General features: G+C 53.1%; 1 long non-coding RNA gene across 1 annotated transcript; it reads right to left on the bottom strand.

Annotated features, from left to right (window-relative positions):
• Positions 1–3,322: 3,322 nt before the first annotated feature.
• LOC308489612 lies at positions 3,323–6,427 on the bottom strand. The gene is made up of 3 exons (XR_013992112.1): positions 6,278–6,427; positions 4,976–5,099; positions 3,323–4,055 (listed from the first exon to the last, which is right to left on the bottom strand). It is a non-coding gene; the product is annotated as an uncharacterized lncRNA (long non-coding RNA).
• Between the last annotated feature and the right edge of the window lie 38 nt (positions 6,428–6,465).

Genomic DNA, 6,465 nt, shown 5'->3' with positions numbered 1-6,465 from the left:
CCCTGCGGACCCCTCCTGCAAAGCCCACCTTCACTGGTTCCCAGTGTCCAGGTGGTGAGGCCGCGCCAAACATTGCATGGAGGAGAAAGGTAAGGGCAAGAGTGGGGCAGATTCAATGTGGCCTCAGAATCAATGCTCTCTTTCCAATGCATGACCTGCTGATGATCTCAGCACACAGGACGGAGGAGCACCCTGGGGTCTGCCGCTCAGGGAAGGCATTTGTGACAGCGAGCTGGGATTGCTGTGGGGCTTCCCCAGTACACTGCAAGTGAAAGCCACCAAAATGCTTCCATGACCCTGAGGCACTAAATGTAAGCTGGGACATTAAGTCCTATTCTCATTCTTATTTAATGAAAAAGTCGGTAGAAAACATTTACATATCATTGATGGGTGTGAGTGCTTACTCTGTGCCTGGCACGGTGCTGAGTGGTAACCCACTGAGCTCTCCAAAGGAGCCCATGAGGTAGGGGCTCATTTTTCAGATGAGGAGGTTAAGACACAGAGGGGTTAAGTAACTTCCCTAAGGTCACACAGCTCTAAAGTGGTGGAGCTAGGATTTGAATCCAGGTGGCCTATGCTCTGCCTGTCTAGGGGTCTCACCCCCACTTGTCCTTTGGAGCAGTGGTAAAATCAAAACCATTGGCACAAATAACCCTGGAGTAAGCAAGGGGGGGTGGGGATCTGGGAATCGAGTTCCTGGGTGGAAGGCTGGCAGGAGGGTTGGACCAGGTGGCTTCGATGAGTACATCTCACTAACACTGGCTGGATGCGTCCCTCCCCTGGACATACAGCCCATCCAAGGAGCCAAAGCAAAGAACTACAGTGTTTCCTTTAAAGGCCAGAAGGTCCTGTTTGTCCCTTGCTGGGGACGAGGGACCTATCTGGGGCTCCCTAGCACTGAGAGGTGAGCCTGGGGGCAACAGGAACCTGCTGAAAATTGCAGCACAATCAGAATGAGGCCAGCCTGTTTGCAACAAATGTGATTGCCTGAGGGTTCACAGCCTCCTAGGCTTGTCCTAAGATAAGCCCTGATGCCACCCCCAAAGGCAGGGTGACACACGAGTGGGGGAGGCACACATTGGGGTGGCTTTATGGGAAAGAAAATTGGAAATGCCTGTGAGGAGCCTCAAAAACCCTCTGTACCCACTGACCTGGTAATTTCACGTCTATCAACTGATCCCAAGAAAATGAGCAGAGATGCAAACAAAGGCTTAACCATGAAAATGCTCATTGTAATACTTTTAAGAGAACAAAAAATTAGAAACAATTTAGATGTTCCAAAATAAGAGATTGTTTAAATAAATTATGTTGCATCCATTTGGTGGAACATTATGTAGCCATAAAATCATGTTTGCAAAGCATATTTAGTGACGTGGGAAATACCTTGTGCTACAAGGTTAGAGAATAAAGGACACCAAATCGTTTATGCAGAATGATTCAAAGTTTGTAAAAAAAAAGAATAGATATGCACAGAAAAATGCTTGGGAGGAAAAACGCAAAAGGAGAACAGGGTGAGATTACAGGAGATATAATCCTCTTTGTACCTTTCTGTGTTTTCTCATTCTTCAGTGTGTCACAAGGGTTACTTTCTGTCAGAGAAAGTAGCCTTGAGTCTGAAAAGTTGCAACTAATTTCTAGTGATGGCCACATATTTTAAGCTGTATGCTATTCGTTTTATTCATGCATTCATCCCATTAGCCAGTAAAGGTTGAAACAGTGCCTGACACATAGTATGACTTATTTATTTATTTTTTATTCTATTTATTTATTGAAATTTATTGGGGTGACATTTGTTAGTAAAGTTACATAGATTTCAGGTGTACAATTCTGTATTACATCATCTATAAATCCCATTGTGTGTTCACCACCCAGAGTCAGTTCTCCTTCCATCACCATATATTTGATCCCCCTTACCCTCATCTCCCTCCCCCCACCCCCGTATGACTTATTTAAGTGTCAGAACTAACTTGATTAGTTCTATTCCCTAATGCCGCGTGCTCGCCCGGGCTCCAGCGATGAAGCAGGCTTGAGGCCTGCCCTCTGGAGGCTCCCAGTCTTGGGCAGAGAGGGGCTCTCCCAAGCAGAGCCGCAGATGACAGCCATGAGTGGGCAGCTGGAGCCGTGGAGGTCCACGGATTGGAACCCTCCGAGCCTGAGGAGGGCTGGATAAGCTGGAATGGACGTACGTGTCTCAGGTGCTCACACAAAGGTACAGATTTGTCCCCAGGCACTTGTGTGCTTTCATACTTGCCTTCCAGAGCCTTCGATGCCAGTCCCCAGTCTCCACTCTGCCAGCTGACATCCTCTGCACAAGCTGCAGAACCCCCTGGAGGATTCCAGGACTCGGGAACCCGAGGTGCATGTGCCCCCCACTGAACTACTCCTCCTCCTCCTGCCCCGCCCCACTACCCATCTGATTCAGCTGTGTTTCCCCCTTGCAACCTGGCGCCATCAACACATTTTACCCTCAGCACATTCCTCTCCTCCCATCTCCCCTTTGGGATTTCCCAATGTCCATAAGACTCGCAGGATGTAAGATGAAGTCTCTCTAGTGGTGTTAGCCCCTGGCCCCCTTGGCTCACTGCTCACTCTGAGCTTCATGGCCTGTGCCCTGGACAGGCCCCGGGGAGGCCCTCTTGGGGCTCCGAGCATTGGCCAGAGTCAAGGGACTGGTTTTTGCCTCGACTTAGGCATTCTCATTTGTTTCCCAATTGCTTCTCAGATCGTGATAAACGTCAGTATTTACCCGGGGGAACCCTTTTTTACCCGGGGGAACCCTTTTTCAGTGCTTGTCTGACCTGTATGGACCAGGTCATGTCTGTCAGCCAAATGCTAGCCTATACCATTTTCTGAAAAATTATGTTTTTCCAATATTTGGTCCCTTTTGTTTCTAGTAGCAAACAAAATTTACACCTCTTCCCAAGGTAAAATCAGGGCTAGCAATTGGAACTCTGAGAAAGCAGGGGCCAGGTCATGGCCGTGTACTGCCTGGGGAGGGGAGTACGACAGCCACTGTCATCTTAAGAAAATGAGGGCTTGAATCCCAACCAGTGGTTGTGTTTCGTAACCTGATACTTTGTTTTAATTTGTAGTCTACAGAGCGCCCCAAATTTAGAGATTATGGGCTATTTAATTGACTCCCCCTGTGCAGGCAAACACAGCACAGGTCACGTTCTGGCCAGAAGTCCACTAGCTTCATGGACTCTCGTCCCCTCCCTGCCAAACCTAACGCAGAACTGACAGTAGCTACTGCAGATCACTGCAGGGCCCGAAGCTGAGGTTCCAGAATCCACCCGTGCTGTCCCAGCCCCACAGTCGGGCCAAGGAGCAGGACTGGAGAGCCGGAAGTGTATCCAGTGGTGCTCAGCGTGTTTTCTGGCTCTGTTGACTAACCTGCACGAGGACACCACACAGACATCTAGGTTGGTCCTGCTCTACAGTGTACTCCTGAGGCAGGAAAAGCCCACTTAGAAGTAAATGACCGTTGATTTGTTATTTCAGGACATGGCCGTTGACAGAAGGCATCTGTTAAGACGCCTCACAGAACCAGCTTTCCCAGTGCAGTCGATCAGATTCAATTTTCAAACATCTTTTCTGGAACAGAGCTGTTATGCAAAGCAAGGCATACCTGTAGCTTGAAGAGAATTCTGGCAAGTTCTCTGGCTGCTCTTTTGCTGGAAAGAGCCCCAGGAGCCTTACTTGAGCTTTCCGCCACCTTGTTTCTGAGCTCTCTGGTCCCTGGCCCAGGCGTTCCTTGCTTTGTCAGGTGCGAAGTGTCGCCGGTCTTCTTCTGTGGCAAGTGCTAGCAAAGCCAAAGCGAAGTCAACTTGTTAGCTCACAAAGAGCTGCAGGGCTGGAACTGGCTTCAGGTGTGGCTGGATTTAGGGCTTGAGCATCACAAGCAGGACCACGTCTCCATTTGTGCTGTGAGGTCTGCTGTGCTGGCTCTGTTCTCAGGCTCCTCTCGGTGACCGCCATCAGCTCTCTGTTTGCCACTGAGTGTGGGGATGGAGATCACCCACCTCCATCCAGTAGCTCACCTTCTGCACTGGCACCTATTTAATAAAAATCCAAGACTCACTCTGATTGGACCAGCTTAGGTCACATGCCTAGTCCTGAACCAATCACACTGTCCAGAGAGATATGGACACTGAGTGCACTGATTGACGGGGACCTGAGGCAGGAGTCCCTCCATATGTCCTCGTGGTGGGAAAGGGGAGGGAGGGACTGCTGCTGGAAGAAGGGGCATGTTCTGCTTGGACAAGCTTGTTACTGGGCCGACTTTTTCCCTCTGTCTGGGAAGCCAGAGGAGATGTATGACCTTCTCTGGGGAGCTTGTGGGAGAGCAGCTCTCAGAGTCTTTAAAGGGGGTGCGCACAGGGGGTGCTGGAGGAGGAGATAGAGATTGGCTGACTGGCCTTTGCCCAGGGTCTCCATGACCAGGGAAGTGGCAGGCTAGCTATGGAGGCCAGATTCTCCCCAGTTTTTCTTCTTCGGGGCCACCTTTTCGACCTCTAAGGGCGGCCCTGTGAGCTCTGCCCTCGGGGGACTCTTGGAAGGCTCCTTCTTCCTGAGGTGCGCCCAGCTGAGCAGCTGCCGGGAGCCCCCGTGCACAGGGGTGCTTGCCCTCAGCGGCAGAGAAGACCTGTCAGTCCAGAGAAGGGAAGCTGCTTGTGGGGGCCCAGGCCTCTCCCGAGTAAAGTACAGCCCCTAGTCAGAAACTGAAGGGCAGGGACTCTCCATGAGAATCCACGTGGGAGCCTGAAGGCGTCCAGACCCCACACATGGACCTCTGCAGATCTATCAGCAACCTTCTTCTGCTCGAAGAAGGCAGACCTGGGGTGGGTACCATTTGCCTAGAACCACTGACTCAGTGATCAGAAGGGCTTTACAGATCGACGACTCTTTGTATAGCGGGGGGCCTGAGGTCTGGGGTGGGGGCTAGGCCCCTCCAGTCCCCAGTGTTCTGGCCTACCCCTCACTCCAGAGCCCAGGCAGGCCTCTTCAGGTGCTTCCACTGGGCCTCACGCTTGGTCACAGGGAATGGTCTTCGCGATGGCTGGTTTTTAACCTGTTGGTACCGTGGGGGAGGTAGGGTTCTGAGGAACAGAGCACAGTGAGGAGAAAAGAAGAGCAACAGAGAAACAAAAATAAAGTGAGGGCCATGGTCACAGGGAGTGTAACTAAAGCAGTGGTTGGGTAATGTGTTAGGAACCCCCGTCACTTTTGAGAACCTCATGAAAAAGGTCAGAACCAGTCTGTTGGTGTGAGAAGTACTCATGTCAAAGAAGAGGCCACGCTCTTAGGACAGGTGCTGATATGGCTACCAATTTATTTCCCCATGGCCACCATCCACCTAAGTCACCACCCAGCCCAGGCACTCCATGACTTTCATCATTTTCAGGAAATGCAAAGGCTGCCCCACCTTGAAGAAGAGTCACAGGAGAGGAAGGCCCTGGTCAGAGTCCAGGGCTGGGGAGTGGCTGTCCATCCGAGGGCAGTGAGCACTGGTGCGCGGAGGACTCTTGATGTAGTAGGGGTTCTGGGCCTAGGGGAGCGTCTCCTGAAAGTCCAGCCTCAGCATTCTAGGCCAGGCCAGGCCGGGCAGGGGCAATGAGGACTACCTCGGAGGTTAAGATGAGGAGGAGAGGGCTGCAGGCAGGACCACGGCCAGGCGAGAAGGGTGGGGAGTCCAAGAAATCCTGGACAGGGATTTCCTGCTTTCGTGGGACGCAGGTAGGCGTCAGGGTTCGGCCTCTGGAGGACACTGGGCCCCTAAGCATTGTCTAGCACCCCACCCCCATCCTGACGCCCACTCCCAGCAGGCGCTGTCCACCAATGCAGCCAGGCGAGTCCTCCAGGACCGCAGAGCTCATGGGTGCCGACAGGGGGCGCGGGCGAACTCCCGCCCGGCCCGTCTATGCGGGGCTCAGGCCCTGCGGTGGGGGGGGGGGGGGGTGCCTCCAGGTGGTGGGCAGTACCTGCCCGGCCGGCTCTGGCCTTCCGGGCTCCACAAAACGCGCGAGACCTCGGTGCAGCCATGCGCAACAGCCGAGGCCCCCAGGCCGCCTGGAGCTCTGCCCTCCCCAGACTCAGGGCGTCGAAGGGCTGTGGGCGCCCCGGGGGTGCCCCTGGGCTAGGGACCGCCTTCCAGGGGCATGCAACCGGGCTGGGCACCGCGGAGGGCCCCAGAGCAGCGCCAGGGCGTGCCGTCAGGCTCCTGGCCTCCCTGGGCCCAGGCAGGCCGGAGGCTGGAAGGTTAAAAGGCGACTGTTACCTCCATTCTCTTGGGGGGAGTGCCTTTTCTCCAAGTCCATATGGCTACTTCCTTTGGACCCGCTCGGCCCTGCTCTCCTCTTTGTCCGAGCTGTCACGTATAAAGAATCACTTGACTCACAATAACAGGTTCAAAAGACGACGGAGTATAATCAGTTGATCTAGGAAGAATTGGAATGAAGAACACCC

This window comes from Rhinolophus hipposideros (assembly GCF_964194185.1).
Source record: "Rhinolophus hipposideros genome assembly, chromosome: 21".
NCBI lineage: Eukaryota > Metazoa > Chordata > Mammalia > Chiroptera > Rhinolophidae > Rhinolophus > Rhinolophus hipposideros.
This window is presented reverse-complemented; position numbering and strand designations above follow the sequence as displayed.